The sequence below is a fragment of the Maniola hyperantus genome, chromosome 23 (genome assembly GCF_902806685.2).
Source record: "Maniola hyperantus chromosome 23, iAphHyp1.2, whole genome shotgun sequence".
Taxonomy (NCBI): Eukaryota; Metazoa; Arthropoda; class Insecta; order Lepidoptera; family Nymphalidae; genus Maniola; species Maniola hyperantus.
The window spans coordinates 4,238,768-4,266,411 of NC_048558.1; the positions used below are offsets into that span (position 1 = coordinate 4,238,768).

Sequence of the window (27,644 nt, forward strand, 5' to 3'; positions counted from 1 at the left end):
ATTTCTTAAAACGATTCTTAAAATGCAACATTTTTAAGATAACTTTTTTTTTACTGTTTGCGTTTTTTGGCGTCCACGCAAGCCTATTTACCTATATGGAAATTTTTCGATAGTTTAGATAGGTTTAGAAAACAGTGATAGCCTAGTGGTTAAACGTCGGCCTTCTAGTTGCGGAGTCTGGGGTTCGAACTCGGGTATGCAGTATGCACCTCTAAGAGTTCGGAGTTACGTGCGTTTTAAGCAATTAGATATCACTTGCTTTAACGGTGAAAGAAAACATCATTAGGAAACTTGCGTGCCTAAAAGTTCGCCATAATGTGCTCAAAAGTGTGTGAAGTCTGCCAATCTGTACTTGGCCAGCGCGTTTTTGATAGCGTAGTAGAGATTCTAACTCAACGGAGCCTAGTTTCAAATTGATTTCCGCTGTCACTTTACAATTAGACTACACAAGTTATGCAATAGATGGCACACTGATAATCTAATCGTTACAATGCGTCTTGAACTTTTGCACACGTTGCGTCGAAAGTCATTTGTAACTAACTTGTCAACTGTTAGGTGAAATAGAGACGCGTTTGAATTCATTGATTTTATGATTCCAAGCGTAACTAAAAGTAAGTAAATTGTTGCAAATTGCTTTCATATCAAAAGTACACTGTACAAAATTTTTAGTGTGCACTTGAAATATTTCATAAAAAATTTGCTCGTTATATGGCTGTTACTTTAAAGTAGACTTTTATCACCCTTGGGCAGTAAAAATATTACTGCACAGTGCACAGTTACTAGTTTTTAATGATGTGCGCGAATATTTATAATTCGCACTAGTGCGGGAATATAATGGCCGCTACACGAAACATCTGTTTCAGAGCTATAGATGAAGATATTTAGAAAGATATAATTTTACTAAAGAATTAGCCCAAATAACAACTTAAGTCTTCTAATTAGTATGCTATTCTGAAATTTGAATCTTTTTGTTATGAAATCGTTATTGGTTTTGAATGTCCTTTTTAAAAATCAGCATAAAACTTCTGAGTTTGTTTATGCAGAGGTTATTCTTATTCTTAGGTACTTTAGCCATTCTAGCGATCGAAAAATCTGCATAGCGAACAATAGAAAAGTGCAATATAAGGGAATTTCTTTTTAAATCCTCGAATAAACCCTAAAACTGAATAGGTATTGGATTCCAATTCTTTTGTCGAGATCAAGTGATCTTAAAATCCCTGCATTAAATGAAATTCTGTTAAACAAAAGAAAGATGGCTGACCGGGTATGCAGCGACTGTCCTTTATTAAAGTGAGAACTCTATGACTAGGTACGCCCTGGCTTCCCATTTTTAGGGTTCCGTAGCCAAATGGCAAAAAACGGAACCCTTATAGATTCGTCATGTCTGTCTGTTTGTCTGTCCGTCCGTATGTCACAGCCACTTTTTCCGAAACTATTAGAGCTATACTGTTGAAACTTGGTAAGTAGATCTATTCTGTGAACCGCATTAAGATTTTCACACAAAAATAGAAAAAAAAACAATAAATTTTGGGGTTCCCCATACTAACTGAAACTCAAATTTTTTTTTTCATCAAACCCATACGTGTGTGGTATCTATAGATAGGTCTTCAAAAATGATATTGAGGTTTCTAATATCATTTTTTCTAAACTGAATAGTTTCCGCGAGAGACACTTCCAAAGTGGTAAAATGTGTGTGTGTGTGTGTGTCCCCCCCCTTGTAACTTCCTAAATAAGAGAATGATAAAACTAAAAAAAAATATGATGTACAATTACCATGCAAACTTCCACTGAAAATTGGTTTGAACGATATCTAGTAAGTTGTTTTTGATTTATTGTGCAAAATGTCGATAAAATACGATTGTAGTACGGAACCCTCGGTGCGCAAGTCTGACTCGCATTTGGCCGGTTTTCCTACACAAAAATAACTTTACAAAGTAAAAGTTACCCCTCATATTATCACATGGGCGCATCTTTTCTATGCGCTTACGCATGTTTCAATACAGACTATAATAAAAGATTAATGGCGACCATTTCATAGCGGTGTAAATTATACCCATATCCCTATCCCTGTCGTACTTGGTATAAAACCTGTATGTTAGATAAAGACAGGTTTATCTTTTGTAAAATCGTCCATAATTCTGCATTATGCGATAAACGCAAGCTTGAGCAATTTTAGTTGCTTATTTAGTTACTTCGTAGAAATAACTTGTTCGAGTTTTAGTTAAGGCGACTTTACCGGTTTCTGTATTATGGTCACTTGCTTTTTTATCTCACCTGATGGTAAGTGATGATGCAGTTTAAGATAAATACATTAAGCTTTAAGGTAGAGTTAAGTCGAGTTATACTGCTAAACGTTTTCTACGCGAAATCGTACCGGAACGTTAAATCTTTTGCCATGATTTTGAAGCTACTAGAGCTAGGCGCACTTTTAGCGTCAACAAATCGCTAATCGCAGACTTAAGCCCGGTATCAACCAAACTGGACATGGACAGAGATATATTTAATGATCAGAATTTATTTGGAATACCTTCCGCGATATGTGTTTCCTACCAACTACAACCCGGGTATCTTTAAAACAAGAGTGAATAGGCATCTTCTAGGTAAATGCGTCCCATCTTAGGCCACATCATCACTTCCCGTCGGGTGTGATTGTGGTCAAGAAAATCTATACCTATAAATAAAATAAAATAAAAATAAAATAGCCTTTTATTCATCCTTAATAAATTATTAAACAAATAATTAGTTGACAAAAAATAATTAAAATTCACAGCTATATAGATCAATTTACTTGTGCATGCATTAGTTAATATTTATTATTTAATCTTAAAATATAATAATTATTAGAAATGTCATTATTTGTTTTCTTTTTATTTTAAGGACCCCTCAGCGAGAAAGGCCTCCTCCAGATTTTTCCAGGTCTTCCTGTCTAGAGCCTTTTTTCTCCAGTTTATACCTCCTGTTTCTTTAATTTCATTTTCCCAACTTTCTACAGGTCTACCTCTCTTTCGTTTCCCAACTGGGCCACGCCATTCAGTTACAGTATTTGTCCATCTTTTATCTGTGAGTCGAATAACATGACCAGCCCATTTCCACTTTAACTTCATGGCATGTTTTAATGCATCAATAGCTTTCGTTTTTTTTCTTATAGCTGCATTTCTAGTTTTGTGTATTCTACGCAGACCTAGAATGCTCCGTTCCATTGCCCTCTGAGCAGTTTGGATTTTATTTTTTGTGTATTTGTTGAATATCCAGGTTTGGCTAGCATAAGTAAGGCAAGGTAGCAAACATGAATCCATTATTTTTGTTTTTAAATTTAGAGGTAAATCTGACTTAAGTATGTATTTATAGGCCCAGAATTTGTTCCATGTGATTTTTACGCGTCTTTCAATTTCGTCTAGGTGTCTTGACTTTTTAAACGAAATTTGTTTGCCAAGGTATATATAGTCTTGCACATATTCTAGTAGAGTATCTCGAACGCATATAGGTTTTTCTACACTGTTGGTCATAACTTTCGTTTTTGTACTATTTAATCGAATCTATACCTATAATGAATTAAAAAAAAAGATTAACTTTATTGATGGATGGCGTGAATCAACACGTCTGGTAAACATCTCTCCATTCTCCGCCCATCTCCGGTATGGTGGGTATCGGGCCTAAGCATAAAAGGTAACTAAAACGGAAGTGAGCGATAACATATTGGATAGACCAATTAGGTTATTGTTAAATCACGTGATAATGTTTTTAGTTTTTACGTCATCTTTAGGCTCCGCTCCGCTTCAGTGGACACACCCTTATTGCTTGCAGGGGACTATTATTATTTTTTCTTTAAAGAATATTAGTCATGTTAATTATGACTAACATTCCCCGTTCCCCTCCAACTAAGTGTAAAGCTCTTGATAGGAGTAAGTAGGTGCAACAATAGTGCAACTTCAATTGCAATCGTGCAATTAGTGCTATCTTTCGGATTTCAGCCCACTCCTTTAACCGTTGAGCTATTGAGGCTCATTGAGTAATACAATTTATCAGAATCTACTGCCAGGTAAATTTTTTCGTTCCGCTTAGTAAAGGATAGGTCAAATCAAGGAGGCTAAAACTAGTCAAAGTAAGAAGTATTTGAATTTCAATTTAAAAATAGAGTTCATATTAACTTTAACTTTTTGTTCTATTGATAAAAACTTAGTCATCGTACGTGTTTTTGCCGATGATTTAGTACGCCGTATGCATGCCAAAGTAATCTAATAGGCATACCCACTCGTGTGAATTGCTTATACCATGTTATGAGTAAACAATGATTTTACCATGTGGTCAGCTGTACAGTACGCGGCCGAAGTGATGAGCATCGGCTTTTAGAATGAGTGTGTCTGTCTGTCTGCTAGCCTTTCACGGCCCATTCGTTCAACCAATTTTGACGAAATTTTGTACAGCGATTGCATTCATCCCGGGGAAGGACATAGGCTATTTTTTATCCCAAAAAATCAAAGAGTTCCCACGGGATTTTCGAAAATTTAAATCCACAAAAAAAAAACCAAAGCCAAAAAAAAAGTTTTTTCTTTCTTTTTCATTTCTTTGAAGCCTCGTATCAATTAAGTCATTTTCACTTAATGACTATTCGGTCTATGGGGACGAATAGCCCTTTTATAGGTACCTACTAATTTACTTAATTCAATCTTATCATAATATTGAAATTAATCCTAGGACCCACGGCATCCAACACCTTTATGCCAAAGTCCAAAGCAAATTCAAACTCACTAACTCTTTATAGATGGTAGAGGCACGAATGGAACCTTTTTTTAGCCTTCAGCCTCTAAGGATAACTGATAAGGCTGATAAGAGAACAATGCAGCCTCTAAAACAAACGCCCTTATCTCTGAACCCTTTGCAGGTAGTTCCAATTGTGCGCCCCGCAGTTTCTCTCAAATAAAAATCCGTTGCCGTACAGTTCTAAACAGCGAATCGTTATTCGTACAGTTCTTGCAATTCACGAAGGCGAGTGGACTTTACTTGTAGTATTGCGTAAGTGTGCGTGCATATCGGACCAATCAGTCGCGAGCAAGCGCTCGCAAACGGACACATTCAGTGTACCTTACTTATACCGATACGACTTAAACACAAGCATTAACCACTCGCCTTCGTGAATTGCACTGTAATTAATAATTAATCAACCTATCCGTAATGTATCGATACGCATAAGTCACATTGCAACGTCGTTAATTGACAGAAAAGAGACCACACAGTTTTTGCCAAAATAAGAACGTTACTAATAATTCTTATTGAGAATAAAGTTCTTTAACCGTACTAAGTACTAAGTAATCCATCAACAGATTATTAATTTCGACCCCGCCTCATACCCCGATTGCCATCACAACCTGTCGTGGACTATAGTAGGTACTTAATAAGTAAGTAAAGTAAGAGATACATAAAGTCATACAGAAAAGGATGTATGTATGAATCAATCAAATAGCTTGTTTGCATGCACAGCTGGACATAGGGCATCCCAAGAGCGTGCCACCACATACGATCCTCTGCCTTCCTCATCCATCCACTTCCCGCTACCTTCTTAATTTCGTCAGTCCATCGGGTTGGAGGTCGTCGCACACTGCGCTTGCCGATACGCGGTCTCCACTCCAGAACACGTCTGCCCCATCGGCCATCGGTTCTGCGGCAGACATAGCCTGCCCACTGCCACTTCAGATGGCTAATTCGTTGAGCTATGTCAGTCACTTTGGTTCTCCAACGGATTTCCTCGTTACGGATTTTATCCCTCAGAGAGACACCCAACATAGCCTGCTCCATAGCACACTGCGCGACTTTGAACTTGTGGACAAGGCCAACTGCCAGTGTCCACGTCTCAGCGCCATACGTCATCACAGGTAGGACACGCTCATTAAAGACTTTCGTCTTTAGGCTTTGGGTATGTATGCATGCACCTAGTTAATTAACGTTTTAAGGTTTCTGTTTTTATTTTTAGGGTTCCGTACCTCAAAAGGAAAAACGGAACCCTTATACTTATACACTTTGTTGTCTGTCTGTCTGTCCGTCTGTCTGTCAAGAAACCTACAGGGTACTTCCCGTTGACCTAGAATCATGAAATTTGGCAGGTAGGTAGATCTTATAGCTGACACTTGGGGAAAAATCTGAAAACCGTGAATTTAGGGTTAGATCACACAAAAAAAAATTGTGGTCATGAACTAATAATTAGTATTTTCAACTTTCGAAGTGAGTGACTATATCAAGTGGGGTATCGAAAGGTCTGCACCTGTACATTCTAAAACAGATTTTTATTTATTTTTATGCATCATCGTTTTTGAATTATCGTGCAAAATGTCGAAAAAATACGACTGTAGTACGGAACCCTCATTGCGCGAGCCTGACTCGCACTTGGCCGGTTTTTTAGTTACGGAATACTTGACATAAACAATGTCAAATGTCTAGACAATTCTTTTAGTAGTTAGCAATTAACTTACTAAACAATCGTAACAAAGCAACTGCTAACTACGGTCAGTGGGTATTTAATAGAACATTCGCAATTCCCCATAATTCTGTAATTATTCGGGTCTACCCTATCCTTAGAAACGTATTAAGGTATTCAGGTCCTAGCAAGGCAAAGGCCTAACCACTGCGTTTGTGACAATTACTTTTAATTATTAAGGATGACTCACGTTTAACCGTGGGTAACTTTGTGATGAGAAACTAACGACCTAGTTAGGCTCCTTGCATGTTAAATGAGTCATTAGCAAGAATCTGGACATGGTATACGCTTGGCGGAACATTCGCACATGATGGAAAGTGATGATGTTGGATAATGGGACGCATTTGTATAGAAGATGCCTATAGTCCGTACAAAATGACTTCTAACGGCAATTACGCATCTGCACTTCCATCATCCGAGTTCTATCCGTCATACGTGAGAATACCAGCAATTATCTACGACATAACTATGTCATAAGCTACCATACAAAACAAATGGGTCACGAGTACGGTTCACCTTTAAAATAAGGACTAAAATTGTACTTTTGACATGGACACAAAAAGTTAAAATGGCGTGTTAAATCGACCTTTAGAACGAGATTTCGGCTTCGTAGAGCGTGGTCTCTGTCACTAATACCTACATTTGTGTCGTTTTGTCGGTCTCAAAGACAGAACTCTACGAAACCGCTATCTCTTTCTAAAGGCCGATGTACAATATTTCCAGCCAGCTACCGTACCTAAAACTGAGGCTCATCAATAAATAACTGGGTAATTATACCTTGACGTAGGCACTTTCAATTTGGTCGTTCTGGTTTCTTGCCCTTTGACTAGGGTCCTTTGTTGAAAGGTAGGGTGTTCTTTTATATTGCTCGCTGGTAATTGTAGTTCGAAACGTTCTGGTTGGCTGATCAAGAATAGGCGAATAGTTGAGGATTGAGATGTCGCAAAAGTATGGCTACTTGCTGTAGGCAATGGTTCAATGATAAAAACCGGTTTAAAATGAGGGGTTTGTAACTTTTATAAATTGTTAGTACTATTTGGAAGATATTATTTGGTAGAGATAATAGAGTCCGTGATAAAGACTTCTATATTACAGAACATAGGTCTCTGTCCAGTTGGTCCATCATGAATCGGACTGAGGATGGTGATTTGTGATTCTTATGGTGCATAGTCTCCTAAACTAAGCCCTATCACAGAAAGGGTACCTTGTACAGAAATTTATATAAATTGGGTATTTGACTACATCAAAAATAAATTATTTCTCGGTGATTATTAAATAGAGTGTCTTCCAAAATACGTAAAATCCACGTCCGTTGTTGGTTTTAAGTGTAATAACCATTTTAAATTATCGATTAAACTAAAAAAAGCACGTCAAATGATTGTGACGTCACACACCGGTGTTTCATAGAATCTCGCATACTAAGCGTGCGTTTTGACGTTTGATAAAAAATTACTGATTTGACTAGATGTCAAGTACCGTATTCACAGAGAAATACTATCTTATTATACCTATGTACCTACTTAATCCTTTCCGTTCAATAAAACCGTAGCAACAAAGTATCTCGATGAGCCATCAGCTTCAACAGTCACTCGGGGAAACCGGGTCAAGCCACGTGACACATGACTTCACTTCTGATTTAAAAAAAGTAAAGTATCTCCAACACTCTTCTTTTAATGAGGTGGTTAAGGGTGTCGACTGTCGACGCTTTCACAACAAATTCCTAAAGTCACTATGCTGTTTCGAGATCTTTCTTTTATGAAGCTATCTTTGAAAACTTTGTTAAGGAAACGCAATCAAAAGCTACTTTTTTACCTAATTTTTTTCAAGCAGTAGCTGTACTTTATCTAAAAATTTTTAAGGTTTTTTTTTTATTAAGAAATGAGAAAGTTTATATTTTAGTACAGAGATTGACTTAGAGATTAATTCGGAATAAAAGGAACCAAAAAAAATACAAAAAATACATATTAGTTTACTTGTGTTTACTACTACAAACGAGTGTCTTTTTAAAAGCTGGGAAGGGACATTTATATTTATATTTATACTTTTTTTTTTTTTTTTTTAATTTAACTGTTATTTTTAGATTTTGCTCTTTTTTCTATGTCACTGTTTTTATTGTAGTTTATGCAATTTTTTTTTATTGCTTGATAACGCAACGGGCGTGGTGCGTCTTTATTAATCAATGTAAATTATGGCGCAAACTGAAAACCAGCGCTGAGCAGTGTGAGCGGTGCTCGGCTATGCTGAGTTTGCGACCTTATTGTATATTGCTAGTTTTTAGTTTAGATATAATATTAGATAAAAACATTGTACATACTTACTACTAGCAATAATGAAACAATAAACGATATTTATTATTATAAATATTATAAATTTTAAAACTTTTTTCCTTTAATCAGTTTTTGTTTAAATTTTATAAAAATAAGATAACGAATATGCACAATATATAAATAAAATAGAGGGTATCTTAGCATATATATAGGTATTCTAATTCGGCGCACAATTTAAATGGATGAGACCCTTTTTATTTGATACTTTTCTGTAATCTATCAACCTTCTGGAAAAGTTCAAAGTTGTACAATATAGGTTAAAACCTGTAATTTTGTCAGTAAGATTGACGTAAACATTGATATTAAAAAGTCAATGCCCGTAAAGATCTCAAAACCTTTTTCGTGGTAATAAAAAAACTTTACTAGCTTCCTGATACAAAAAGCGTTTTAGCCCCACCCATTTCTAATGCCCCGAAATTAAAACCATACAATGTTGGGGTATACAAAATCACTAGGCGTCCCAGTTCATACAATCATTCCATTGAAATAGACCTTTACACCCATTACACCTCTCAATAATGGTTCTTAATATGTTTCGCAAGGAGGGCGTACTTAGTATTTAAAACGTCAATGTAAAATTATAACAATGTGAATTGTTAGGCGGTAAACGTTTTGATATATTTTTAGACGTTACCTAATGAAACGAAAGTGTTGCCTAAATAACTAGATACTAGATAGATAAAATATTAGCGATAGAGAGAGCTTTGCTTGGAGTTTCTCTTACGTGATCAAATCAGAAATGAAGAGATCCTAACATTTTTTGATGGAACCCCAAAAAATTAGAATGTAGTGATGCCTTGCACTAAGCTTCCATGGCCCCAGGGTCTCCACAGTAAACGGAACAAAAATGTAACTCTCGATAAGAGAGGCATATTTGCACCGCTTGTCGTTTTCAGCTGTTGCTGCTGCGGCTCCCGGTCTTGATGTTGTCTCCCTGATATGATACGGGGCCAATGTGTCAACGCATGTTGCGTCCCACATTAGCGCCCGTCCCCGTTCCCAGGGAACCAGCGTCAATCCATCAAGGCTCTAGCCATAATTAATCTTAGACCAAATTTAGGAAGACTTTAAAGGGATTTGCTCATGCTCAAAAAGAAAACCATTTTAGATTACAATAAAATTGCCATTGAAACTTTTATTTCAAGAATAAGCAACTTAGAATTTAGATCATAGCAAACTACCAGTTACGTAGCTACGTAAAAAAAACAACGTAAAAGATGATTCATTCCCCCGTACTCGGTTTCCGTCGAAAGCACATAAATAAAATCTACGTTTAAAACAACAATGCAATCCGCCCGAATCGATCGAACGTTTGACATGCAAGCGCAATTTAAAAAAAAAAAGATCCAACATGGCCGCTCGGAGTCACAGCTGACTCAGCGTCACCTCAGCAATAGCTATTGTCCTCAGAACTTTGCTAAGCGATTGTTAGTGTAATAGCTCAATGTAGTTTGCGAAGTTTTAGGACGGTTCGGTTAAAAGGAACACGCTATGTTAACTTTTAAACGAACGTTCAAGTGCAAATGCTATTTGTTAAAGTAGGATTTAGGGGCACTTTAGGGGTAACTATTTTGTGGTATTTAACGGGTAGGTACTAAGATAAATTCGTAGGTAATCTAACCATTATAGTTATTGGAAATTTTAAAGTAGGTATGTAACAGTTAAAAATAATAAATGTTGATCGATATTATTATCGATATATCGAGTTAAGATCTTGAATTAATTAGTAACTACAGTTATTTAGTTTCGGTAGATTTTCAATTCAATGTCATATAAACATTACAACAAACTAGGCAAAAAACGTAATATTACAATGGAAAAATATTGAATCATTGTGTGTCAGAAGGCCAAACTAAGGTTGAATCGTATGACGTCAACTAGGTATTTGTAACATTTTGTTAACATTCAAAACAGGCATAAAACTAGAGGAAATAGGTACCTGGAACTGTAATTAACATTTTGTTTTACGGCTAGATGAATTTATTATCGTAGGTAACTAGTAAGTTTAGGCAAGGTTCATATCCTATAAGGAAAAATAACTTAAGTAACTAAATAAGTACCTACTTTTTGTGTTTATTTTTTTAAAGAACACCAGGTTTAGGCCTTGTTTAGGCATTCTGGATCAGGTCGTAGCAGCATTTGACTATTCAAAAGTAACTAGTAGGTCGATTTCGTAAAACCTGCATCAATCATTATTACAATCTGAATTGTTGCGATTGGCCGAAATTGTGCGATTCTTGTTGCAACAAGGCATTGTACCCAATAGTGAGTGATCGTCAACCAATCAGAGGTGATTGCGATCGTGACATTATAGCTGTCATTCTACCGCAATCGAGCAGCTGGTCTACTGGTAAAAGTTTATTAGAATAAAAATATTTCTATTATGTTCTATTCTGTCTGTTTACCTACCATTATAAGACAACCGATGTTCGGAACTGAGTTTTGGCAGGATTTTTAAAAAAACCGGCCGAATTACTAACATACCAAATCCATAATTAAATACTAATATTAGGTACAAATACACATCCCGTGAGCTTAGGTAAAATAAATCATGTTTAACTCGCAAGCAGAACGATAAATTGCGAAAAATTTGGGGTCTATCTAGAAAATCGCCGCGTGTAATTACGCGGAGAAACTTTTTTAATAATGCCAGCGATTCTATCTCACTCGAAAATTTCGTAACGTAAAAAATCCCTACACAACAGTCCTACAAGAAAAATGTACAAACACATCAGGGGACCGGTCCAGGTACGCCATTTTTTATTCAACCGTACACCTATGGCAGAAAGGGACGCACGATATCTTCCCTTTTCTAACGTGGTAAAGTCCTACAAGTGTAGACAAGGACACCATCATATTGCATTCATGAGGACAAAGAATAAGTAGTAATAAAGACGTGACATTCGTGCAGATGTTTAATAAAACTTAATACATATCTACTTTGTTCGTTTATTCCACTAACACGGAACGAATGGATAGGATATTATTACGAGTATTCCGATCATTTACGTAGAAATTTTTAAATTCAGAATTAATATTTTTTATCAGGTTATGACATAATATATTATAAGTCATTGGGTTATGATAATAATTTATACGGTCTATTATTATAATAATTTATACCTACACCTAGTATAGGGTCTCATTTACACGTTTCAAAAATCGAAAAATATTTCTTCAAATAGGTAGACAAATCACTACCCCTATTCTAAATGCGAAAGTGTGTTTGTTTGTTGGTTTTGGTTAGGTTTTTAAAAATTCCGTGGGAACTCTATGATTTTCCGGTATAAATAGCAGTCTATGTCACTCTCCAGGTTTATGCTCCAGGTATCTGTCAAATCACGTCGATCCGTTGCTCCGTTGCGACGTAATTGAAGGACAAACCAACAAACAAACCTTTTGCATTTATAATATGGGTAGTGATGGGGGGTGCTTTCTAAACAACATAAAAGTATAAAGAGTCAAAGAATAGATAGCTTGTTACACGGTCTTTAATTTTCAAGACTCATGAAAACATTAAAGGAAACGGCCATTTCCGACGAGGTCGTATATTGGGCTTCCACTGGTGGTGTCGAGGAGCCTTTTTACTTTTGCTATTGGCGCGGAATTGGAGGAAAAGGAAAAGAAAATGGGAAACATTCAATGTTTCAATTCGTAGCGGCAGAGACGGCTTGATTGTGTTTTAAACGTCTTTCTTCGGGAATAAAGATCCAAATATAAGATGTGAAAGAAAAGATCGGAACGATTATTTTATAAACATGAAGTTAATAGAATTAAGTAGGTATTAATCGAAATTGTATAAAACGAAAAGGTGACTGACTGACCCTATCAACGCACAGCTCAAACTTCTGGACGGATCGGGCTGAAATTTGGCATGCAGATAGCTATTATGGATGGACGTAGACCTCAGCTAAGAAAGGATTTTGGAAAATTCAACTCCTAAGGGGGTGAAATAGAGGTTTGAAATTTGTTTAGTCCACGCGGACGAAGTCGCGAGCATAAGCTAGTATCAAAATATATCACTACTCATATAATAAATGTAAATATGTGTTTCTTTTATTGGTTTGTCCTTCAAACAAGCCGCAACGGAGCAACAACGTGATTTTTTGCATGGATATACTTAAAAACCTGGAGAGTGACATAGGCTACTTTTTTACGCCAGAAAATCATAGAGTTCCCACTGAATTTGTAAGCCTAAAAATCCACGTGGACTAAGACACTGCCCGTGTCTTATTCCACGTGGATTTTTAGGTTGGCATCTAGTGTGCCAACAAAAATAGGTCGAGGTTATTTTTAAATTGATAAGCTATTGACTAAGTTTCATGGAAACCATCGGCTTTGTATATACAACTGTCAACCTGGCACATGATAACGGTTTTTTTATTAATATACCTACCTAATCGTGATTCGTAGCATAGCGTGAATATTGTAACATGTTGCCTTTTGAAAAGAGTAACTGCAGTTTCTTGACGGCCGGCGCTTCACTATAGAATCTACTTTCAAAATCGGTGAGAGTCTTGACTTATCATAAGAGCCATAAGTTTTCCTACATTTTTTTTTAATAGAGATAGCGAGCAAACGAGCAGGCGGGTCACCTGATGTTAAGTAATTACCGCCGCCCATGAACATTTGCAGCACCAGAGGAACCGCCGATGCATTGCCGGCCTTTTAGGAATCTGTTGGTCCGCCCCTTGAATAACCCCATGTTGTAATCTAGTGGGAACACCGCCGATGGGAGTTGGTTCCACAGTTTGCATGTGCGTGGAAAGAAGGATCTAACACAGCGGACGGTCGAAGTGCACCAGACACCCAGGTGGTGAGGGTGAAATTCCTTACGGTGGCGCGCGGTGCGGTTGTAGAAAAATGAGGGTGGAATGAGGTTAAAAAGCTCTTCAGAGCACTCCCCATTATAAAGGCAATAGAACTCGCATAGAGAGCTAACGTCTTTGCGGTGCTCCAGGCTTTCTAGCGAGCCGGTTAGTTTGGGATCGTCCACAAGTCAATGAAATCAATGTTGTTTAATTTTGAATTTTGGTATACCAGGTATACTAGTCGCGAATTGTGCCATTTAGTTACAATTACGTAAATGCCTTCAAAGTCAAGTCATCCAAGTCCAAGGTATTCTACCACTGCATCAGACAAAACATTTTTTCAAAAAAAGTTCTTTACACTTTTTAACTTTTCATCTGAAAAAAGGAGTCCAAATACTGTCAACTTATCATACCAAGAATTTAATAAAAGTTATTCAGTGTGTAGGTTTTTCTATAGATACCATCAGGGACATCAATCTAAGAGTTATTACTTACTACTTCCATATGTATCAATCGTATTTGTCGTCATTGGTAACATAGGTACAACATTACATTTCAAAGTTTTCAAGGACGCAATTCAAATTGGAGATTCAACGACAAACCTGCTAAAGAACCTAAAAAAATGCCAAACTTGTATTTGGATAGCTCCCTGTCCGTTTTAAATGACAAATGCCTTTTCCCTGCTCAGTCTGTAACGGGAATAGCTATCTCTGTCCTTCCGAGCCAATTAGTGAAAGAGATACAATATCCCCGTTTGAATGCAAAAGGTCGTTCGGGATCCAATTTTTACCTGATGTTTATTGCCTACACTGACACCGGTATTAGAGAGGCCGGCATATATTGACCTTTTCTAAGTCCAAAATTATCACGTTGACCAATTTTTTGGACACATTATTAGTTATTGGGAATTTATGTTATTAATATTAATGTATGGTTTATTTATTTGTTTCAAAGTGCTTGTAACGTTTCTATTGGATAGGTGTGTTTTCAATTGCTAGATGTTTTGGCCACTTTTTTCAATTTGGAAGATTAAATATAATATAATAAAACGTACAGGCTGTATTTTATCATCTTTAACATCAAGGTCTACTTTTCAAAAATTCTAATTCAGTAACCGTATTCATTTCCAATAGTTTTCAAGTCAAGAGTGAATAGGCATCTTTTAGGCAAGCGTGCTCCATCTTAGGCTGCATCATCACTTGCCAGCAGGTCTGATTCAGGTCTGACAGCTAAGCGCCCGTTTATAAATTAAAAAAAATAGTTGCCTAATTTTAATCGAATTTTTCACGGTTTACTAAATAATTCACCAATTTACGCCATCTACGGCGTTTCGAATTGGACCATTGTGATATCTGACATTTGAAGGTTACAGGAAACGTGGCCGCGATTCCCTATAAAAGAAAAAGAAAGTAAGAAATGAACAGACCTTTAAGTAGTTACTAACGACGACCTTTAGCTCGATTTTTGGAACACAGGATGACAGATGACAGACAGATGTAGTTTGGTCAGGTTGCAACGTTGACCCAAGTCTTTAACGGGATAGGTGACCGACTTTTATGTTTCGGCTTTTTTTTTCGGTCGTAGAAGGAAAAGTTTCAACAGACAATTTGATTGATATTTAGGGTTCTTTACCCCAACAGGAAAATAGGAACCCTTATAAGATCACTTCGTTGTCCGTCTGTCTGTCTGTCTTTCGTGTCTGTCAAGAAAACCTATAAGGTAAGTACTTCCCGTTGACCTAGAATCATGAAATTTGGAAGCTAGGTGGGTCTTATAGCACAAGTAAAGGAAAAAAATCGGGAAACCGTGAATTTGTGGCTAAAAAAATTAAAATGTGTTCATGAACAAATTGATGTACAAAGATGACGCAGTCCGTCATTAAATTGCAGTGTTCTACATAAAAGATTGCATGTCTGGTACGATGGTACGGAACCCTTCGTGTGCAGGTCCGACTTGCACTTGACCGGTTTTTTGTAACTAATACAAGAACGCACACAATTGATCCTAAAATTAGTACAACAAGAACCCCCCAATCAAATGTATAGCACCCACAATCTAATTTAACGACCTACGGCACCCAACATTTGATGACGTCAAACTTCCCAAACGAGTTCCCGGAAACAGCCTTCGGGCCGATTCCGGAGTCATACGTAACTCGTAAAACCTTGGCAGCAAAGACACTCCTTAGAACTTCCGATTTTCTCGAATTTAACGACCCTGTATCTGGCACCATTACGTTCCTCCCATCGCCAAAGAGTTGCCATAAGTCTAGAGTCAGTGATCTTCCGCAAATTGAGCTGAGCCTACCTGGAGTACAAGAGAGACCAACCCACCTCAATGACCTCGCAAAGCTCTCGGCTATATGGCCAGAATCGTGGAAGATCCCCCGGTAGTTACTCTTCGGGTGTTTCACAATTAGAGACAGGCAGCCGTGTCTTTGTCATACATTAAAATTGGTGCTGGATCTCTTTTAGTCCTTTTATCTATATACTAGCTGACGCCCGCGAGTTCGTCCGCGTGAAAGTTTTTAAAAATCCCGCGGGAACTCTTTGATTTTCCGGGATAAAAAGTAGCCTATGTGTTAATCCAGGGTATAATCTATCTCCATTCCAAATTTCATCTAAATCCGTTCAGCCGTTTTTGCGTGATTGAGTAACAAACATCCAAACATCCACACTTTCAAATTTATAATATTATTAGGATTAGGATAAAAGGGAAACCTGACTGACCGACTGATCTATCAACGCACAATTCAAACCACTGGACGGATCCAGCTGAAATTTGGCATGCAGGATTTTTGAAAATTCAACCCCTGAGGTGGGTTAAATAGGGGTTTGAAATTTGTGTAACCCACGCGTACGAAGTCACGAGCATAAACTAGTCGTAAATAAAATTAAGTAAGTAAGTGAAACTAAAATCTTTATCATACGACCCAAGTTTTCTGTAGTGATACCAAGTTAAGTAAATGATAGGTACTATAATTTATTCCTGAGTCATACATACCTAACTCGTAAAACCTTGGCAGCCAGACACGCTAGAGAAGTCCCGATTTTCCCGAATTTAACGACTCTGTCCTGGCACTGTTACATTTCTTTGCCACGACACTAATCGTAAGATCTATAGAGCGCACTCTAACTTAGCTTAGACTTAAGACAGAGTTAAAACGAGACAGAACTATATCTCTCACATACATCTGTCTCATTTTAACTCACTCTTAAGTCTGAGCAAAGTCAAAGTGCGCTCTATAGATCTCAGCCTTAGTCCATTAGTTAATATAAGTTCTCTTGTTCACCATTCAGATTGAGACAATTCTGCACGAAATCATCTCTTATAAATGGCACCTCTCTGAAATCTGAAAGTCAATATATCGTAAGTTTTAAACATAAGCGAAAACATCTCCTTTGGATAGAATTTCGCGGAGTTCGAGAGACGTTACGTAAATTGATCGTTTGTTCAGTTGATTGCTAGATTGAAAATCGGGGCTTTTTGCTTCTGTTGTCTTCTCGGCTTATTCTATTCGGTATTCCCGTAATCTTATATTTACACTTTTCTTCATTTTAGTTCCAGTTACATGATTTATTTTTATTTGTATCAGTAACTATTTCTCGGCCCAAATGGAGAAGAGAGATATTTTATGAAATTTAGGTAAGTGTTGTTTTTTTTAAATAAAAATGGCGAGCAAACGAGCAGGCGGGTCACCTGATGTTAAGTGATTACCGCCGCCCATGAACATTTGCAGTACCAGAGGAACCACCAATGCTTTACTGGCCTTTCAGGTATCTAGTTATTGTAATAGGTCTGGAACGTTCAAAAAATAGTATTTAATTAATTATTTATTTACTTACGATTTTGGAAACAAATGCTCGGAAAATTTCCGATTTTGTTTAAATACTTTCCAACTCTCTGAAATACTTTGCATAGTAAGTACTTATACATAGTTACAATGAAATAAATAAATAAAATAAAACAAGAAAAGCATATATTATTAGTTAGTAAAACAAATAATAATACATGTTAAAAAAATACTTCAATTTAAAATAACATTTGCAGGTACTTACCTACCTATTAATACAGCTGATTTATAAGAATTTGGTCACTTCCTCAATACCTAAATATATTATATTACTTAAACCACAGAATATATTAGTATGTACCAACTAACGTACTTAAAGTAAGGAGTGGATCCCTTGCGGGAATAATGAAACGGGCGACGTAAAAGAAATATTTAGAACAATTTCGTGTCCAATAAAACATTTTCGTCCATGTTATCTTGTAACTTGTAACCAAGTTGCCTCGTTTCAGATTTATGTTACTTTCTTCTTGCCAACAAATTAAGGGGCACAATAAAACAATAAAATGCTACAGAACTCGCGAAATTACAACAATTAGCTACAACTTAAAGGTGAGCACAGAGAATGAAACATCTGCCGTAGGCGTAGATAATAGCTCGAGTTCAAGAATAAATGAACCTTGGATGAAATGAACCGAGTAATAATAAGAACACAAAATTGAAAGATCTGATGTTTTGTCAATGAAAATGTAATGCGTACAAAATGAGTTCTCACGCGCCATTTTAACTTTATGTGTCAACTGGGGCCGATTCTCTTTCCATGTCATGCCAAAAGTATGATTTTAGTAGAGGCAGTGAATGATAGATGCCATCCTCTTAAACATAAAAATAAGTATTTCAAATTAGGTTATTCCAGGCATATCATACTAATTTTGGGGCTGCCATACTGATATTTTTTTTAATTTTCCGCGCTTTTTCAGTGTCTTCTTTCGTTAGCCAGACTCTAGGATGGCACCTATCATTCAATACTTTAATACAAGTATAGTATAGTCGCGTCTGACCTACGATGCAAGTGCAAGCTCGCGCAGCTGGTATTGTGCCATGCACTCGTGTACTGTGTACGGATGTAGCACTCACACTAATGCAGGTGGCGAACTCGGGGTGCGGCGAGGCGCGCAGGCCGGCGTGTTCCGCTTCCTCGCGTCACGCGCTTCATGTCTGACGCCTAAAAAATGCTATTGCGACGCGTCTTGCGGTTAACTTCAAGAACGACTGTGCCTTTTAGGCAATAACGAGAGAGTCTCAGCCAATGAGAAGTGACTGCAGTAGTCACACTCTAGCTGTCAAACTACGGCCTTCTTCTTCACTTATCGTTCACCTGTCAACGATTAAAATGGCTTCCGTATTAACTTAACACATCCGCTCCTTCAACTTACAAATCAAAAATTATTTCACTTCATTCAATTTGAAACTGGTCCCCAAAGCTCCCATACTGATAAGTAAAGTTGTAACTTGTCACACAAGTTACAGGGACTGCCGTCTGCATCCCGCTGTATTCTTAGTACAAGTTTGTATAAGTCGACAACGTTGGTAGATTTCGAGTAGCGAAATAGTAAAAATCAAAGTAAAAGTGGTAACTTAACTTCTTTAGCTTACAAATCATAAAATATTTAACCTTATTCAATTAGAAACTGGTCCCTAAAGCTCCCATATTGTGTAAGGTTGTAACTTGTCACACAAGTTACAGGGACTGCCGTCTGCATCCCGCTATACTCTTAGTACAAGTTTGTATACGTCGACAACGTTGGTAGATTTCGAGTAGCGAAATTTAAATCAAAGTAAAAGTAGTAACTTAACTTCTTTAGCTTACAAAACATAAAATATTTTACTTTATTCCATTAGAAACTTGGCCCCAAAGCTCCCATGCTAATAAGTAAGGTTGTTACTTGTTACACAAGTTACAGGGGTAACTTGTCACACAAGCTACATCATACATGGGTAACTTGTCACACAAGCTACATGGGTAAGTTGTCACACAAGTTACAGGGACTGCCTTCTGCATCCTGCTGTACCTTTGGCACAAGTTTGTATATATCGACAACGTCCGCGTCGGTAGATTTCGAATAGCGGAACGATATAAGTCCTATATAGTGCTCAAACAAAACAATTAACTAAGTCCAAACACTCCAAACAGAATACGCGACGTACAAAAACAGATCTCTACTGGACTCGAGTATTTACTATTAATCCTTAATATATGACCTCCACAAACTACCATTTTGCAATTTCAAATTGGACTATGTATCTACTTGTTTTGTGATCATTTTAGCAAGCAACATTGATTTAGCGTTTATGATCGTTCATAATCTACAGCCAGGTAACCTAAGTGAAAACTTTGTGAAATTTTTATCGGTGGTACCTACTGACTAGTTGACTTTAAAATATACTTCATCGTGCTTTGAATTCATAGTATTTTGATATCGAAAACTACCAACGTAATCGAGATGTGCAAAGTCGTACTAGGACATATATATATATATATATATATAGAAGTCTGTACTTTCTAATCCATGGGCATCGTATTTCATATATTCTTTGTATAATGTTCAACTGGACAACGGTTTTACATTATACGATCCGATATTGGAGCATGTAAAATGCATGAAATGTGTATTCAATATCGTTGAGGATAATGTATAAATGTATGACGAAAATTGGAATATCTACATGGTTACATACTTCCTTACTAAAGATTTTTTAGGAGAACGTCATACCTAACCATAAGCTTAGTGGTTAAGACGTCGGCCTGAGTCTGGGGTTCATTCTCCAACAGGCACCACAAACTTGCCTTATATATCCCGCAAATTGCTAATGCGCGTGGTCGCCATGTGAATGACGTCAGCACTAGACTGAAGTTTCGAGCTGATGGTATATTTTTATTTCGGCTGACGTCAAAATGATGTAATTTCGATGTTAATGAGACATGGTTCCAGCGCAATAACAATTTGCGGGACTTTTACAATAATATTTATACCAACACTTAGTTAATGGTAAGTCAACACTTATTTAGAGTATCATGAAAAAATTCCTTACATTTTCTTTCATCTTCATTGCTTAATGAACAACTTAAAAGCTGTTTAACTTTGCTTTGGATTGGTTTTAAGTGAATCCATAACAAAGTTTACTTTGCTGAAGAACTCCATACACCTTATTACAAGGTGTTAAGATTGAAATTAGATTGAACACCATGTTATGATCTGTAAAGATATCTTTGTACTACATGAGCTTTCTGTGCTTTTTAGTGATTTTCTATGGTATTTATTAAGCAATGACTCAAAGTTAAGTAAGCCTTAACAGTTTTGAAATGGATTTCTTCAATATCACTAGAGTATAATACATAGATAATATACCTATAGGTATTTAAAGTGAGACAAAGGTATCTTTATAATATGATACCTAAAGAGTTATGTCAATTTTTATGAGCTTTAGGAATGTTGGATACAGTGGCGTGCACAGGAGTTCAAGCCAGGGTAGGTATGAACTTATTTTACGGCAGTTTATAATGATAAAATAAGCATTGATTTCTTACAATGAGGGTAAGCAGTGCGTTTATGCCTCTATGAGCTGCACGCCACTGGTTGTATAGCTAACCCGCTACGGCTGGGTTGGATTTTCTGGAAATTATTTAATAATGAGCGTATAATATTACATCTAGAAACAAAACGGGCCGAATTGAGAACCACCTCCTTTTGTGAAGTCGGTTAAAGATTTAGCCCTGTTATAAACAACTTAACCTCCAATCCGGGTTTATTAGTCTTGGGATGACCCTAATATGAATCAAACGCAGTTCCAATGTCCACAGTCTTATATTCAGGTACACTTGTCACATCCACTTAGTTTATATCTAGCTTAATTAATCACCTAGTACTTATATCTCCCTTAATTACTTTTATATCGTCCCTCTTTTTACTCCCGCGCGCTGTCCCACCTCCACTGACGGGTGACAGATGACAGATTTTCTGTGTTGCCCACAGTCGTCCATCCTGCTCCAGATATGTCCCCATATCTGACCACTCGGCCTTCCAACCGAGGGTAATGCCCTCATACCCATAACTCAATAGGAGCAACATAGAATACCTTAATATTATAATTAATATGATTAGTATAATAATTCCTCTAACAGATCAAAGCTAACATTGTTAGATTTAACAAGTGCACAAAACAAGTGCCAATGAGACCTACAAAATACTGGTATCAATAATCATTATGTACATTGCAATCAACATCTGTAAGTCTAATTCTTATAAATACACAACAAATCACACTGAGATAAGTAAATAGTAAATACTATAAGTCATTCTGATTTAAGCTTGATATTAAGAAAATTCTATAATCTAGTTATTGTTAGTGATATACGTATACAACCAATTCACAATAGTATAATCAAATATTGAAATCAACACAATTTATGTTAATACTTAATACAAGGAAATTATAGTGAAATCAATAATTTAATTTTTAAATATTATTATGAACTACATATTCTTCAAGTTTGTATTTGTATTTAGTAATACGTGAATAAATATTTGCATGGCAAATGTGGCAATACTAATTATGAGAATTATAAAACATCTTTGGTAAATTGCATTTAAAGCGAATAAAATATAATCAAACTTAAACAAAACAACAACGAGGAAAGAAAAGAAGGATGGTGAATTATCACCAACTTGAATTCTGAGTGCTAAGTACTCTATGATTTTAAACCATGTCACTATCAGTTTTCAATTAAAGTAAGTTTGTTTGCCCTTTCCTTCTTACCACTGTAATGACATGAATTCTAATCCTACATAATGCTCTAATGCAACACAAATACAATATTTTCACTAGTATAAACATTTTAAGAGATATGGTAAGTGTTGTTGGATCCCATTGACCATTACTAACACTTTATACAAAATTAATCACAAAGTTCTACAATATACCAATGAACCTAACTACTTCTGTAGACTTCATAATTTCTTTAAACTTAAAAATAAATTAAAAGAATATCTTATAATCTAATGTTCTCATACAATTGATAAATATTTGATATGAGTTGACCTTGATTATAATGTCTTTGTAGTGTTTCATGAATTACCAATTTGACTATCGTGAATTGACATTTAATTATTCTCAAGTGGTACCTACTGATTGACACCGTTGAAAAAAATAATAATATTACAATATAAGTATGTAACGTAAAACAAATAATAAGAAAACCATATGCCAATCTTTAATTGCATATATGTAGTATTATACTAAGCAATATCGGTAAGTATATGAATAATGATTGTAAAATAATTTTGCAGACCAGAAAGGCAGAGATGTCGGCACAGATATTATGTGACCATATTTTGTACTCTACTTGAATAACAATAAACGATAATTACCTATCAAATTGAATTATTGAATATTGAACCTATGTCTACGAAATCAAGATAAATAATATGGTTAAATGTAGTTGTTATTATTAATAAGTACTAAGATCGAAACAAACCACAATGTATTCTAAGGAGACCCCAATAATCATATTATAATAATATAATATAATATATTTATTTATTTAATAATAATATAATATATTTATTTATTTAAACAACTCAGTACAGTAATCAACTCTCTGGAATCCTGACCCCTAAACTAGGAAATCCCGTGTCTTAGGGGCCAGTGCCTTCCCAAACATAATTTGAATAGTTAATAATTTACAGCTAGGTATTACAACTATATAAAATAAATAAATCAACAAAACACAAGGTTAAAGCGTGAAACAAACCATGGGACGCGTCCGTAAGCTATGGCTAAGAACCGCGATTGTAATATTATTTCAGAAATTTAAAGAAACATGAATCCACTAATTGATAATGATACACAGTACAGATCACTATGAGATCTACAATGTGCACAATGTAATCCTATATTTTCAAATAACTGAGACGACTGCCTCTGACTCTATCTCGATTGTAGTACAACAAATACTATTATTAATATAACAAAATAAGTCACAATTATGTTAGCCAAGGTATTATTGTATTATTATAAACTCGTTACCCGTGATGCCCCATATCATCCTTGCACTAGGGGTAGATGCATGCATAACTGTGTCTACCATAAGCCCCGTAAGTGCGATAGAGAGCGCAACAGACGGCGTTTTGTTGCCCCATTTTATTGTCTCGCAAGCAACGAGTCCTTGATGGCACTATAGACTTAATTGATGTAACATACAATAAAATCTGATTTCTGGAAACTTCCATTCTTGTACATTCTTGAGCGCGTAAGGACGAACGATGCCAGAGACCCTCGTCCTCTTATGATAATATGGTTAACTTGAACACGGTGATTGAGGACAGACAGCACCCAACGCTGCACCAACCCAGCGTCATGCTGAGCCGTGAATTGCTGCATCGGTCACCGTTGCTTGTCTCGTGTCAGTGTGTGACAAATGAATGACAAAGATGTAGGAAATTATTTCGTGATACATTGGTGTACTTATACGCTTTGGTAACATATCAACGATCCATACATTAATACCTAGCGAGTGAAGTAAGCAAGCCTTCGTGCGCGAACTGCTTATATAGTCTATTGGAATATATGTTACTTGAAATAGTATTTAAGAATTTGCTCTGTACTGTGCTGTTTCCACCAAACATCAACGTAATACAATGAGTGACTGCGAAGATGTACATTAACATGAACCGATATTTAGCATTTACAATCAGCATGTCATTTTAGATCTACTTTAAAGGGTCTATACAACTTCTACTACGTACCGAATTCAGCAAGACATAATTAATATATTATTACTGAATACGTCCATTATAAGAACTTTAATTTGAATTTAAGTAACCCTTGAACATTAGTATCTGCTAGAACAGGTAAAGTGATTTCCAACCATGATATCTACTTCTGTACCCCTATTCTGTAGATAAATCTATTATTATTAATAAAAAGGATACACCCTTTCCACTTGCCGACCGAGTTTGTCTGCTTGTTTTCCATCAACTTAACTGGACTCCCTCTTGTCACCATCGCGACCCGATCAGTTGCTGAAGTTCATACTGAAGATCACCGTCCACTCGCATCGGGATTATCGAATCAGGTTTTACCAGACTATTATTGTTCGTCATTTTTCAGACGCTTCGTCAGCCGTTTTCCAATTCGTTTGTTGGTTCTTACTAGGACCAGCTTTTGTCACCGGAATACGATCCATTGTTTACGTTAGTATTGCCACCTTCCATTTGTCATTCTTGATTCCTTATTCTTAGGTTTATATTATAGTCAATGCTGCCCTCCTTTGGCACGATTGCTACAAAATCTAAAATTTCCACTTGCTGTATGTCACAATTGGGACATGAATTAAATTTTCCAATAACAATATGTCTTATTTGGAACATATAAAATAGACAACCTTTGACACAATTGGGACAAGGTATATTACATAAACTATTCTCAGCAATTACCGCTTATCACACCAGGAATAAGTCCATACATAAGTCGGTATTCTTTTCTCTCATTTGCCGGTTGGTTCATCATAAAATATTCTCAGGAATAACCGCTTATCACACCAGGAATAAATCCATACATAAGTCGGTATTCTTTTCAACTATTCTCAGGAATCACCGCTTATCGCACCAGGAATAAATCCATACATAAGTCGGTATTCGTTTCCCTGATTTGCTTGTTAGGTTATCATAAAATACTCTCAAGAATCACCGCTTATCACACCAGGAATAAATCCATACATAAGTCGGTATTCTTCTCTCTTATTTGCTCGTTAGGTTATCATAAAATACTCTCAAGAATCACCGCTTATCACACCAGGAATAAATCCATACATAAGTCGGTATTCTTTTCAACTATTCTCAGGAATCACCGCTTATCGCACCAGGAATAAGTCCATACATAAGTCGGTATTCGTTTCCCTTATTTGCTTGTTAGGTTATCATAAAATACTCTCAAGAATCACCGCTTATCACACCAGGAATAAGTCCATACATAAGTCGGTATTCTTCTCTCTTATTTGCTCCTTAGGTTATCATAAAATACTCTCAAGAATCACCGCTTATCACACTAGGAATAAGTCCATACATAAGTCGGTATTCTTTTCAGATATTCTCAGGAATCACCGCTTATCGCACCAGGAGTAAGTCCATACATAAGTCGGTATTCGTTTCTAATATTCTCAGGGATCACCGCTTATCACACCAGGACTCAGTCCATACATAAGTCGGTATCCTTTTCTCTCATTCACTGGTTGTCAGTTTGTTTAGAGTCTAAAAATAATAATCACATTTATAACAATGACACGTTATATCATAACAATATTAAACACCATTTTTTTTTTCAGCCACCAGAAGCGATTATTTGTGTACAGTCAATAGAATGAATATTATAGTGTCAACGGTTATGGCAAACCCGCTAAGTGTTTGCTCCCTTAATACCTCATTTGATTAATCTTCTTCTTAATTTGCTTTATGGCTTTTAGTAATTTGATTAATGATTTGAAAGACTAGTTATCGAGACTACTGAACTCAATACTCAAATCGATATTCTCAACGATTTGTGGAGTATCTACAGTACTAAACATCTTTAGTTCACCGTGGGCTCTACCGCGGTTGTTTGACAGCTACAATGTCACGATCGCAATCATCTCTGATTGGTTAATGCTCGCTCACTATTGGCCACAATGCATTGTTGCAACAAGAATCGCACAAATTCAGCCAATCAGAACAATAATGATTGATGCAGGTTTTAGACAATCGCCCTACGTGTAATGTCTGCAAGTGATAATAATTGTGCAACTCGTTTGAAATTTTAATATAATTTAAGGGCACACACACAAGAGAGCAATCCGTCTTTTGTTTATAATAATTATATTAATAATTTATTTATTTAGTAAAAATATGCATCTCATAAGCTCCTTTTTCCAAAGTCAAATAGCTAGTCAAAATTTGGGCAGTAAAAGTAGGGAATCCGTTTCTCCACTATTTATCCGATGGGGCTTGCAAGGTTAAGATTTACACTTCTCTGTATACTGACAATTTCATTTCTTATTTCAGATCTAAACCTAAGTCAGAGATCGAATTATTCGTGTATTATTTATACCCGATAAACAACGATATGATAAAATTATGTGTTAGTAGGCTATATAAAGAAATACAACAGTCCAGACCCTGTAATACATAACATTGCCACCAGTGGCGTGCACAGAGTTCGAAGCCAGGGTAAGCATTAGTAAGATAGGCCTTAGATACACCTTATATAGACCTACTGAATGGCAGGTCATAAAGAAAAATGGGCACTGGTCATTTCAACTAGGGTAAGCAGTACTTTTATGCCTCTATGAATTGCACGCCACTGATTGCCACAGTCATTGCCACTTCATTTAATAACACCTTCGTAACTCTCTTTTGTTATTAGAGACACATGTTTCAAAGTTTCCTTTACTCGTACATAAAAATTGAACTTCGTAACTTAGTATTTCTTTCGAATTTCTATTATTACAGCAGATAGTATCATCTATTAAGTTGGTAAGCCAATCTAATAATAACAACAGTAAATATGATGTACTTGGTAGTTAACCTGTTGTTCAGTGCGTGTTTTTCCGAGGTAGTAAGTACCTAAAGGCTTTGATTTATGATAGCAGATTGTACAACAAGGGCACCAAACAAGCCACTTGAGCAGAGTTATAAACACTGCTTTTCACTTCGATTGCGAGGAAATGTAACAATAATATTACTATAAGTACATATCTATAGATTGATCGAAAAGAGTAGGGATTAAATGAGGGTGCTGTAATGAGTTTGTAGGTATAGGTCGCAACCTCAATACAAGTGCAAAAGTTCACTGGCACCATAGAAATCATACATTCTTTCTCATCCATATGTCATTCAGAGAGACTGTTGTTTACCTATAAATACCTTGTGCATAACAGCATGAAACGCACTTTAGTCCTCTTATAGCCAGCGTAAAATAGAACCTTACGAGCATGAGAAGTGGAAACGTATTTTTATTTTATTATTATTGTTATTTTCCGAATTCTAAAAATCACGAATGCATGTCATCTATTAGTATAAGAGGATGTCAGCCACTAGTGACTTTATATGAATGTGATAGCCCATATAATTTTACCTTTTTAATTATAAAACTCTAAGAACATTTGAAAGAACCACTGTTATGCTGATAAATAAATATTTTAATTCAATTCCATT

At 36.2% G+C, this 27,644-nt stretch overlaps 2 protein-coding genes across 6 annotated transcripts in view; one reads left to right on the forward strand and one right to left on the reverse strand.

The window, feature by feature from the left end:
• The window catches only part of Cirl (Calcium-independent receptor for alpha-latrotoxin), a 473,771-nt gene that overhangs the window by 437,643 nt on the left and 8,484 nt on the right, over nucleotides 1-27,644 (reverse strand). The window lies entirely within an intron of this gene.
• Nucleotides 16,816-27,644, forward strand: part of LOC117993223 (acyl-CoA Delta(11) desaturase-like) — a 214,109-nt gene continuing 203,280 nt past the window's right edge. The window contains exon 1 of the mRNA XM_034980975.2: nucleotides 16,816-16,825. The gene's annotated coding sequence lies outside the window, so the exon portion shown is untranslated. The remainder of the gene's footprint in view (nucleotides 16,826-27,644) is intronic.